Genomic DNA, 12,394 nt, shown 5'->3' with positions numbered 1-12,394 from the left:
GAATGCACTGGCTGGGTGTGCTAGTGCACACCTTTGACTCCTGACAAATACAGAGGTGGATGCTTGCAGACAACCATTGGACTGAGAGCTGGGTCCCCAAAGGAGGAGTTGGAGTCTGGTCTCAGGAGGCAGAGGCAGGATCCTGGATCTTTTTGAGTTGGAGGCCAGTCTGGAGACTCCATATCAAGTTCCAGACCAGTCAGGTGACTATACAGTGAGACTGTCTTAGTATAAAAACCAACAGGCAGAAAAGAAGGACTCTTTAGGGGCGGGCATGGGGCTGAAGGAGGACAGAGAAGGAAAGGGGTGAAAGGGATAAACTGTTTGCTTGAAAAGGCCACAGTGGAACTGTGCCTCCCACTACGCACTAACTTTAAACACTAAAAATAACCCAGGGTGGGGACAGAATACTCACAGGAGGAAATACAAAGTGTGGAGCAGAGACTGAAGGAAAGGCCATCCAGAGACTGCCCCACCTGGGGATCCATCCCATTTACAGTCGCCAAACTTGGGTGCTACTGCTGATGCCCGAAGTGCTTGCTAGCAGGAGCCTGATATGGCTGTCTCCTGAGAGGCTCTGCCAGTGCCTGACAAATACAGAGGTGGATGCTTGCAGACAACCATTGGACTGAGAGCTGGGTCCCCAATGGAGGAGTTGGAGAATGGACTGAAGGAGCTGAGGGGTTTTACAGCCCCATGTGGGGAGCAACAATGTCAACCAGCCAGACTCCCCTGAGCTCCCAGGGTCTGGACCACCAACCAAAAGGGTACACATGGAGAGACCCATGGCTCTGTTCGCATATGTGGCAGAGGATGGCCTTGTTGGATGTCAGTGGGAGGAGTGGCCCTTGGGCCTGAGGAGGTTTGATGCCCCAGTATAGGGAAACGCCAAGGTGGGAAGGCAGGAGTGGGTGGGTGGGTGAGTACCCTCATAGAGACAGGGGAGGGGAGATGGGATAGGGGGTTTCTGGAGGGGAGACCTGGAAAGGGGGATAACATTTGAAATGTAAATAAAGAAAATATCCAATAAAGGAAAAATATAAATTTATTTGTACATCTCATTGAGCTTGTTCTCCAAAATTTTCCTGTTAAAAATAATGTGAATACTTTAGCATTTAAAATGTTTTCCCTTCCACTAGTATTTTAAAGGTCAATACAATTTGCTGTGAAATGTGAACCTCTTAACGATATAGTCTGATCGTCCTAACATAAGCACCCCATATCTACCCTTTAAACAAGTTTCCACCCTCCCAGAGTTCCTTCGAGCCCCTTCCCCTCTCAGTAAATTTCCAAAACCTATTGTTTGGGGTCCAACTGTCTCGGGTTCATCCTGAGCCATTCTGTTTGCAGACTTGACCCTGAGCCACATTCCGTTTTAGGAACAGACCACAACTGTGTGCCCTTTGACCTCCTGATGGGTGTCTGGAGTGTTTCCAGGTTGGAGTCATCACGTACAAGGCTGCTATTAATTTCATGTTTGACTATTTTCGTAGAAATACATGTTTATTTCTCTCAGGTAAGTATCTGGAGGTAGAATTTCTCAGTCCTAGGGAAGGTGTACATTCATCTTTATGAGAAACCACTAGGTCTTTGTTCGTTTGTGTAAGTGATTACACCGAGGCACCTCCCCGTGCCCCAGCAATACATAGGCTCGGGTAGCGCAGCAATCTCCACAATGTTTGGGATTACTTTTTAACGTGGACATGCTGAGCATTGTGGAAGAGGTTATTTGTTTAATTTGCACATCCCTGATGACTGCTGACATTTGTCACCTTTCAGGTGACATGTGCTAGTTGCTTATCTCCACCTGGTGCCTGTTCAGGTAGTTTGACCATTTTTGAAAAAGTTGATTTGTCTGAGGTATTTACACATATACTGCCTCTTACCTGCTTTCCCTGTTGTTAAAGTCTCTTCCCAGCCTGTGGCTTGCCCGGCCTCCATCTTGTTTCGCTGAGTAGAGGCTTTATTTCTGATGCTAATTATGAATGCTTAACTTTTGTTTTGTTTTGTTTCGAGACAGGGTTTCTCTGTGTAGCCCTGGCTGTCCTGGTACTCACTCTGTAGACCAGGCCGGCCTGGAACTCAGAAATGCGCCTGCCTCTGCCTCCCAAGTGCTGGGATTAAAGGCCACCACGGCCCCGGCGAATGCTTAACTTTTATGGCTAGCACTTTGCATGGCCTTGCATGACAGCTTTCCCCCCATGTTTTTGTTCCTATAACATTGAAATATCTTGTTTTTAGTATTTATGATTCATTTTAAGTGTGGTGCATGGATAAAAAGTTAAAGTTTTGTTGTCCACCTGCACCCCCAGTCTGGATATCAAGCTGCCACTCCAACATCTACTGAGAAGACTTGTCTCCATTCTACTGACTTGCTTTTTAGTGTCTTTACCATAATTACTTCACCATATGGTTCTGGGTCTATGTCTAGACTCTGTTCTGTTTCTTTTTCCTTTTTTTTTTTTTTTTTTTTTTAAGTTTTATTTATTTATTCTATGTAAGTACACTGTAGCTGTTTTAAGACTCACCAGAAGAGGGCATCAGATCCCATTACAGATGGTTGTGAGCCACCATGTGGTTGCTGGGATTTGAACTCAGGACTTTCAGAAGAGCAGTCAGTGCACTTAACTGCTGAGCCATCTCGCCAGTCCTCTGTTCTGTTTCGATGAGCTTTTTCTCTATTTATTGACACCACTGCAGTGTCCTTGCATGGTAAATGCTTCTAGTGTGTTCCCCGGGAGCCTACATGCCATGTATTCAGTGTGGAGGACTTACACATCTTAAGTTTTCTGTATATCTGATCTAACAGTGTGGTTCCCAGTAATATTTTATTAAACTCAAATGTGCGCATTGCCAGTTCAGCGAGACTGTATTTCCCGCAATGGCTGCAGTAATGTTTTCAAATCTCATGCTCTTCAGAATCTTTTCACTCATGCCTGTGATGACTGGGCCCTTGGGACTACTTGGCATCCAGGATGTGTGAGAAGTGGTGCAGCATGCATTCCCGGGCCGGGCCAGAATGGGTGACCTTGTCTCTCGACGTATCTGCTCTTGGAACCTACTCACCAGGACTCAACAGGCCCGGGTAGAGAGGTCCTAGCGGCAGGTCGTCATCAATGCCAGAAATGAATGTGAATGGATGCATAAAATAATAGATGGGAGAGTCTCCTTGACTACGACATAACTGGATTTGTCCTTCTATGTCTGCTCAGTTCCCGAATAATGACACAGAGAGTATTTTTGTTAATTAATGCTTAGGCCTTCCTGAAGCTAGGCGTATTCCCAACTAGCTTGTAACTCAGCTATCCCATTTATATTAATCAAGTTCTGCCATAAGTTCTGGCTGGTTACCTCTTCTCAGTTTCATGTCTGACTTCCTCTGTTGCAGTGGTGAATCCTAAGCCTGACTCTTTCCTAGAGTTCTTAACTATGCCAGACGTCCACCTTCTATTCTGCCTTTTGCTATAGGCCATCAGCTTTTTATTTTAACCAATCAGAAGGTGCCTGAGGCAGGCAAGAAAGGACAGAAACACAACTTCATCCGGTGCATATAAACATTATCCCTACACTATTACCCCTGAGTTGTAGCCTACTGAATATCATCTACTCTGTGTGCAGTTGGGGAACACTGCTCTCTCTCTCATAAAGAAAAGAGAATGAGAATTCAAACAGGAGTTAGGCCATCAAAATGCATCCATAGAATCTTTAATAAGAATCTGTACAAGAGTGAGATTTGCACAAAGTGATCTCCTATCAAAGACCCTTTACCCCAAGCTGTCAGAGTTGACTGTTAGCTTGTCAGTCTGTAAATACCAGGGAGAAGAGGAAGAGGATAAAGGTGAGGAAGGAACTGGTCTGTGGGCAGGAGGAAGGGAGAGAATCGGTGAGTTACAGGCCTGTTTTGGGGTGTTTAGATTGAGATTCATCTTTCTCTATATTTTAATGTGCTCTCCACACACTACTGTCTTTAAAAAAAATGTTGCATATGTGTGTTTATAAAAAGTCACACATGTAAACATTTTGAAAAGAAATGGTTCCAGAGCTGGTGGCTTAGTCAAATTCAGTGATGCTGGCTCTCCCAAGGCCTCATTCCTCTCCCCAGGGGCTGCTCTGTTCCAGGCTTGGGAAAAACCTGCAGCTATGGCCAATTAATTGAGGCAATTATCTTGAAAGTTCTGCTTTCATACAAGTAGAGATAAAACAGGTCTCACAGACTCGCCCATTGCTCTGGATTTTATGTCTGACTTTCTTTCCTCCCGTTGGTAAATCTTCCATACTTCAGGCCAGACTACCTCTGGCAAGGACACAAGGGTTTCTGCTCAAAGGCAGCACAGCCTGTGTGTGATTTCTGTTGCCTTTGGATGTTGTGGTTAAGAAACACTGCTTATTGCTTGGTTTTTGTCTTGTGTGCCTTTTCTTCCTTTTACCACCGGATGGTGGGACTGAGGTCTGCATTCTGTGCCTAATACCAACCTAATCTTTCCAACTCTGCAAAGGCAATGAGGGGCATTTACCATGGAGATAAGTGCAATACTCCCCGATTGCCCTTGACAGTCTATCCTGCATGTGGCAAGTAAACTGACTGCCTTATTGCTCCTCCCACAAACCTGCATGATACCTCATACCTGTAATCCCCACACTTGGAAGGCTGAGGCAGGAGGATTGCCACCAGTCTCAAGTCATCTTGAGCTACATTTGGGAGTGAGCTCAGGCTGCCCCAGCACAATAAGACTCCTTCCTTCCTAGGCTACCGTCACCACACTTCTCCAGGGCTGTTGGACAATTTGGTTACCAGAAGGTACCTACAAAGACAGGAGCAATGAGCCCATCTTATGCTGTGATTCCACGAAATCAGAGAACAATTACAAACGACCACTGTCTATTCTTTCTATTCTCAGTGAGTTGTGGTCATTGTTTCCTGTCTGGGGGATGCTGATGATAACATATATAATAATAAACGAATGTTTCCAACCGCTTCAGTGCGATGGTCAGCCTAAGCTTTGAGAGCTCCCTCAGCAGCCTGGGAGACTCACTGAGTAGTTGGGCTGCCCTGAAGCTCACTCTGCTCAACACTTGATCCCTTTCCTGTTTCTTGGACCTTCCTGCTAAAGAGTCATTTCTTCTCAGATACAATGTTTACCCTTAGGGCCAGAGTCCATGCTTTATCATAAGAGGCTTGGAGGTGTTTGTGCTCACAGATAACCCAAGTGGGGAGCCTGGGCTGCTAAGCACACAGGGTTGTCCCTTCAAAGAAAAGAATTAGCACCTGTCATTGGCCCAGAGGGCTGACGGTTCCTAGCCTGGTGGCCTTTTTTTTTTTTTTTTTTATTTTCTGTTTGCATGGCCCGAGACTTTCCTGGCACCAGACCTTTCCTGAGACTCTTATCAAAAACTTATTTTCCCTCAGTCAATCTATAGAACCTATCTTTATGGACTTGCATAGTCACGTCCAATCCGTATTTAGCTGACTTTGTTTCTTAAGGAAGTTTATGTGTGCTTTGTTGTGCGCACGGGATTGAGTTCATCACCAGAATAGTTTTCACCAAATTCGGCTGTGCTACATATGCTTAAAATACACCACTCGTGGTTAGACTCCTGAAGTTTGAACCACCACTGGCTACTGAGTCGTGTTGAGCCAACCGCCTTCTTACCTCCTACAGCCCATCACTCCATAGCCCTCCAAGCCCCTGAGGCTCCCCCACTTTATGTAAAAGGAAAGGTAATGATTGATCTCTTCTGCAAGAGTAAGATCAGAATCCGGTTGGCTGGTTTGTTTTTCTGTTTTTAGTCTAAAGCCAAGATTTCGTCAGACACAGTAAAGATTTAGCTGGCTTTTTCACTACCCCCCATAGAACTGTGCTCAGAAGGACTCAGTTTAAACATTAAGTGAAGGGAGAAATCAAACAAAAGCAAGCCGAGTGACCTTGGGCCAGTCATCCCTTACCTCTCAATAGATTTGTTTGCATGTAGAAGGTGCACTGCGTGTTTCGTGGGAGTGGATGTGTGTGGTGGGTGAGCGTTCTGGAGGTCTCTGGTCTGTGACACACCGCTGAGGACAGGAGCTGCAGACCCAGCACTTCACTGAATTTCAGGTCTCAACCTGGAAATTCTTATTGCACGAAGGACCCATGCAGACCCTGTCGGGCTGGATACAAAAGAGCAGAAGCTGCTAACAAAAAGGGAAGGAAGTCGGAGGACCCACCGCTGCACAGCACAAGGGACAGGCAGGGGAGATAAGGTAGCGACTGGTTGGGGCCCAGAGCCGCCCAGATGCGCCCATCTCCTCCGGGAGTCCGCACCCAGCCCCGCAGCCCTGCCCGCATCTCCCGAGCCACCTGCCAGGACTCGGGCGGGCGGCGCAGCCTCGGGCGGGTCCCCGCCCCCGCGCTGCCGGGCCAGCGAGGCCGCCGCGGCGTTCCGGGCGCCGCCGCATTGGCCGCTGCGGTGCGGGAGGCGCGGTCGGCGCAGCCTCAAGGCTGCGGGCACTGGCTAGGGCGACCCGCGGCGCTCGTTCAGCCTTCGGCCCGCTCGCTCATGGCCCTGGCGCAGTGGTCCTGGCGTCCAGCCTCCCGCGTAGTTCCCACCGCCCGCCTCTGGCCTCCCAGCCTCCCAGCCACGCGCGATGCTGAACGGCGCGGGCCTGGACCAGGCTTTTAAGATGTCGTTACCGCGGAGGGCGAGGATCGGCGCGTCCGTGGGTGAGCTGGGAGGGTGGGCCACCGGGGCGGGGGCGGCGCCCAGGGCTGGGAGACACTGCTCCGCCCTTCGCCCTGTCCCCTCCCCCGGGCGCCTGGAGCTGCGGGATTCCGGACGCCACGCCCTGCTGACCCCTGGCCAGACAACCTTGCACTCGCGCGGCCAAAAGTCCTCACACCGTGCGGAAGGGGCGAGGGGCGGCGAGCGTGAGAGAAGTCTCACCCCCCTGGCACGCTGTGCATGCGTGTGTGCATGTGTCTGTGTGTATGCGTGTATCCATGTGTGTTCGTGTGTGTGTGTGTGTGTGTGTGTGTCCGTCCGCGTGCGCGTTTGCGTGTTGGTGCACGCGCGCGCGTGCCTGTCTGTGCGCCCTTACACGGTGATGCTGATGCTGGAAAGGACTGGAGCTGCCGTTTTCTGTCCTGTTCCTAGTTGTCGTGGGCACAGTTTGGCAAGTGTAGGGAACTTCTTGCCTCTCAGGTTGGCTGCTTGCGTCACCGAGTGTATGGTCTTGTACAGAGACCTAAGGGAAGCAGAATGTCACTAATAATGTTTTCACCACCTGGGGCCCAAGTGCTCTGGCTTACTCTAAGGACAGAGTAGCGCAGGGTTTCACTGCGGTCAGAAGCTGCAGGGGCCTCGGTGGGACTTGCAACACAGCTTCTCAACACAGCCTCTCCAACCATTCACTGTAGATGCCTTTGTTGTGTAATGTACTTAGGGAACATGACCCCAGCACACAGATACTCTGTCGCTACAGCACTTGATAGGTGACCCAGAGCTTAGATAATGCAAAACTAGAGGAGACTTCCAAAACGATGCCCGTCTTTCATTTCAGGCCCCTTTGAAAGGAGTCTGGGTAGATCTTTGATGAGCGTTCAAGGTTAGGGTTTGGAGCTGAAGTCCCTTGTCAAGTTTATGGTTTTGTCTGTCTTGAGATAATAGACATATAAAAATAAACGACCTTTACATTGAGCAATGTGAGGGAGTAACATGGGCAATATCAGGACACCGCAACATTCGTCTTGAGCAGAATCCTTTCCTGAAAAGGTCACCAGGCAAAATATCAAGTCAAGGCGGTGGAGAGTCCCAGGGGCATCAGGGAGCAATCAGAGGGACAGCCTAGGTACCAGAGGGAAGGAAATGTGTGCTTTCCAAAGCAGTGCCAAGGGTACAAGGCTTTGTGAAGAAAGAAACACCCTTGGATGGGGAGAGCGCAGAGTGCTAGTTCTTTGGAGATGATGGGAGATTGAGAGATTTAGCTTTGATCATATTGCATCTGAAGTGCCTGCTGGAGAACCTAGTAGGGATGTTTAGTAGAGACTAGCTCATGAGCCTGAGTTCACAGCCAGAGACCTGACTTTCAGGTGCTTCCCAGGATGCCTCCATGGGTCCCTTCCTGCAGGCGCACAGGGCCTCCTCCTGGGAGAGGCCTGCTTTAATGTTCTGCAGTTGTTAAGCTTTGGGTCTTGATTTCTGCGCAAGGTGCATGGCATCTCGCTGGGTTCCAAAAATTATATAAGTAATACCAGAGGAATCAGAAGGTGTCCTGAGCACTTCACTATTTTCAAATTGGAGGCTCTTAGAGGCAACAGAAAGGTTTTGGAACCGGGTGTGAAGCAGTTCGGGGAGTCAGGAATGTCGCCAAAAGCTCCAGAAAGAACCTGGGCATTGATGCTTGACTCTTCCGTGGAGGTCACCGATGACCTTGGAAGAGCTGCTATTGTGTAACTGTGGGGAGAGATATCTGTTAGTGGGAGTGCAAGAGAGGATTAGAAGACCGGGCTTGGAAACAGACTGTTCATGGTACCCTTTTAGGCTATGCTTTGCAGCTAATGGAGGGAGAAGCAAATGGAGTGGTTCCCATAGAAGTAAGAGAGAGAATGCACTGTTTGAAGACTGACTATGCAGTCCAACCGCAACAGGAAGGATATCCCAGACAGGGGCTTCTCAGTGGTCTGTGGCATGAGCCACAGTGGGAAGCAGGGCTCAGAGCAGAGCTGTTTAGAGGCAGATGTGGGGGTGTGGAGGATAAAATGTGAGACTTGACAACACAGGTCTATTTCGAACACATAAGTCATGGATGGGTGAGAGGTCGGGTGGAGACCTGGGTAAAAGGCCTGACGATTGTGTACTCCCATACAATATTAGTGATGTGATCTTCAAAGACTCCCACTGTTTCTCATTTTTCTGCAAACTAGCAGGTCTGATGGCTAACAGTCCTTTGAGAGCAGATGCCAAACAGCCAAACTAGCTGTTTAGCAAAGCAGTTCCACCTGGGGTCATTATTTCTGGCGAGAGAGCTTTAGGCTCCCATTTTGCTCAGGGTGCCCTGTTGTACTTTTCTCAGTTCTTCTCCACAGTGATCTCTTACTTATCAAGTGATGGGGATCCAAAGCCCAGTTGTCTGTGACAGGCTGTAGCCTGAGGTCCTGGATATACAACGACCACCTTCTGTGTGCCAGACACTTCAGGGATCTGGAGACAGGGCCCTGAACAGGATAGGTGTTCTCTGGATAGAGCCCAATGACTAGGGATAAGCACAAAGCACACTTGCTCTTGGTGGCTCTCAGCTTGTACCCAGCCTGGGGCCTACATGCACAGGCAAAGGACACAGGTGAACAGGGAGGCGAAGCAGAGAGTGTGTACAGGTGTGCAGGCAGTGGCGGCTGGGAGCGAGGATGGGAAGGAAGGGGGAGCTGTTCTCTGGGGACTGCAACATCCTTGTTCGCTAGGGAAGACGAGTCTTCCCTATCATTGAGTTTCTGAATTTGGTGTCATAAAAGTTTGGCAATAAAGAGCAGGCAGGCAGCGAGCATAGTGCTGATACCTTTAATAAGTTTAAATACGGGACCTGCATGGCTACAAGTCCTACTGAAAATGCTCTTGCAGGGCTGTTCCAACATTTTTACCCAACCCTTCCATCTCTATTGTGGTGATTATTATTCTTCGGGTTGCTGTACCCCCTTGCTGTCTTTAAATATCTTTTAGGGGTTTTTAACCCCATTTCAGACCATATTGCTCCCAGATAAAAGACACAGAAACCTTTAGATTTATAATCTTAAATACGCTAAAGCAGAGCGGATATCAACCCTCTACGCTATTTCGTCTACTTCCCTGTGGAAGTGATTTCTGAGACATCACTTACTATGGTCTACTTGGGCTGCTCCACTCCATCGGGCCAGCCCCCGTGCCATGCACTGGAGATCCACCTGCCCCATGGTGACTTTCTTCTTTCCTTCTCCTTCTTCTTCTCTTTCTGTGACCCCAAGCATAAGAACTTTTGCTCTGCCTCCCTCCCTCCTGCCTAGCTCAGGCTGCAGGCATCTTTATTAACCAATTAGGATAACTTTCGGGCAGGGGGCGGGGCAAGGTTTATCCAACTAAAGCTGGTGTACTGCAGAATTCCCTGGCTGGCCCTGGCTTTGGGACAGCCAGATCTTCAGATAGTGTATAGCATTTGAATACATAGCAGCAACAGACCTGTCTCCCCTGCCCTCTTCTGGTCAGTAAGGGGCTCCTTTTGGTTTTGATTTTCCAATGGGCTCCTGTGTGAACCTAACTACCTGGCCTGAGTTTTAAAGGAAAGGGTGAGGACGGCTAAAGATAGGAAGGATCCCAGCAGCTCAGATACTAGAATGTTGGAGCTGGAAAATGGCACAAGGTAGTTTTAATCCCTTCACTTCACAGTGAACTATTTCAGAGCAGCCTATTAATTTCTAGGAGAACCAACTGAGGCCCACAGAGCTGGTGCAGTTCCGGATCAGCTCTGATCTGAACAGGACCGGTTCATTCGCTCATTCTAGATGGCTCCCTCTTCCTTGGTAGGAAATAAGGCAGATATGGGTCTCATCTCTGCTTCTGTTTTCTGCACTATACAGGGCACTCCACACACAGACTTGACCCACCTCTGTCCTGGGTAATTTTGTACTTACTCTGAAGGTCTGGATTATGTTTGGAAGTTCTTGGAGACAATATGTGTTTCAGGGTAAAACTCCAGACTGTAGGTTTAGAGAGAAATGGACTCAAATTTTGACATTGTCATTTGGTTCCTTACAGGCCATTTCTTTACCTTCATTATGGATGAGGATGTAAAGAAAGACTTTATCTTCCCCCCACCCCCCTCCAAGAGCTGTGTCAGTGGTGTGTGTGTGTGACTCGCATACACATGCATTAATTACCAGATGCATGATCAAGTTAGACAGTGTTACCCAGGATCTGGCTACATAGAGGCATGTCTAAGTGTGCATGATGCAGAGTTACACTCACCAGTTACCCTGATCCTACACTGTCCACTCTTTAATGTCTGACAGTTGTCACCCCCCCCCCAACACACTTACACCCACTGGACATGTCAATTCTCAAGTGTGGCAGTTCTCTCCTTTGAAAGGCAGTCTTGTCTTGTGCCTGCAGGTGGCCACTCTGCCCCTAATTTGATGGCTTTAGTTGTTTAATAATTGATTTCACTTTTACAATGGATGCTTTATCTTACATCCTCGTCTGATGGAGGTGCCAGCTAGACAAATGGATTACATTAAAGCCATTCTCCCAGAACCTTCAGATGGCTTATGGGAGGATGTTCATACCGTGCCTCTGAAGAAGGGTCTCACCCCCTTATCCCTGGGGCTCTTCACACTTACTAAATATAACCTCCAGTCGATAGCACGCTGAGACAAGATGTTACTTACATCCTTTTGCGCCAGTAAAAGTGCTCAGGGAAGAATGTTAACAACCACCAAGAAAGGCTAAAAATAAAAGTGAGCTCACATTTATGACCGGGCAGTTTCCCCATAGCATTGTCAAGGGCAGACACAAAGCGTAACCTGCCGCGTGGCATTGAGCAGCACGGAGGTGGGAACAGTTATGTCCGTGTGCCTCCCGGGCACATGCATCTGTGAGGTGCAGGCAGATGTGGCTTTTACTCCTCTCCCAGCTGTTTGGAAGGCATGTGTACCTTTTGAGCCCAGTTTGGGCCAAGGTGGGCAATTAATAAGAACTTGTGTCAACAACCAAATCAAAACAACAAAAGTATACAGATGCGATGTTTGTTCACCAGCTGTGCAGCAGGCTCGTGACACTACCCTACTACCACACACCCGCACATGTCCTAGTTCTGGGCTTGGGCCCCTTTCTCTGAAGGATTGTGTCTTACCTGCTAGAAAAAAAAAGATACATCATATTTCATCCTAAAAATGTGATCTAAAACTCTTCATTCATTTTGATTCGGAGATTTTTGCATTTGGAAGTAGTATCCCTGCGTTTGAGTTATAGTGTGTCCGGTAATCAGCACACATTCATTTCAGACATTCCCAAGGAACGTCTGTGCATAGCTTCCCCTTCATCTTCAGAGACATGGCATCAGCCAGAGGCAGAGGGACGCCAGGATTACTGTAAAATGGTCCAAGCACATCACTGAGATTGCAAGTGTAGAAACTGGGGAGGCAAATGACTTCTTGGAGTGAGCACTTTTGCTGTGCAGCGTCTCATTGCAGATACCATGTTCAAGACACTTGCTGTTTTCAAGTCTTGGTACCTTAATGGCAAGGAGCAATTCATTCGTATTCAAAGGGCACACCCGTGTCTGGTCTGCTGTTATCCAGTTAGTGAGGGATTAGTCCTTCTAGCAGCTATTTTTAGGTTAGCCACAGAAACATTATCCCCATTTAAGACTCCTTTCAGTTTCCTTATTACTCCATCC

General features: G+C 48.3%; 1 long non-coding RNA gene across 3 annotated transcripts; it reads right to left on the bottom strand.

Moving 5' to 3' along the window:
• Window positions 1-1,027: 1,027 nt before the first annotated feature.
• On the bottom strand, window positions 1,028-12,363 carry Gm33582. Of its 3 annotated transcripts, XR_874667.3 has the most exons (3): window positions 9,845-12,363; window positions 7,073-7,219; window positions 3,676-6,145 (listed from the first exon to the last, which is right to left on the bottom strand). It is a non-coding gene; the product is annotated as a predicted gene, 33582 (long non-coding RNA). The 3 variants fall into 3 exon arrangements; XR_874663.3 differs by lacking the exons at window positions 7,073-7,219; window positions 9,845-12,363 and adding an exon at window positions 6,669-7,059 and having other exon boundaries at window positions 1,028-6,145; XR_874664.3 differs by lacking the exon at window positions 9,845-12,363 and having other exon boundaries at window positions 7,073-7,494.
• Window positions 12,364-12,394: the final 31 nt, after the last annotated feature.

The sequence above is a fragment of the Mus musculus genome, chromosome 14 (assembly GCF_000001635.26).
Source record: "Mus musculus strain C57BL/6J chromosome 14, GRCm38.p6 C57BL/6J".
Lineage (NCBI taxonomy): Eukaryota > Metazoa > Chordata > Mammalia > Rodentia > Muridae > Mus > Mus musculus.
Note: the sequence above shows the minus strand (reverse complement) of the source record. Positions and strands in the feature narration are given on the sequence as shown.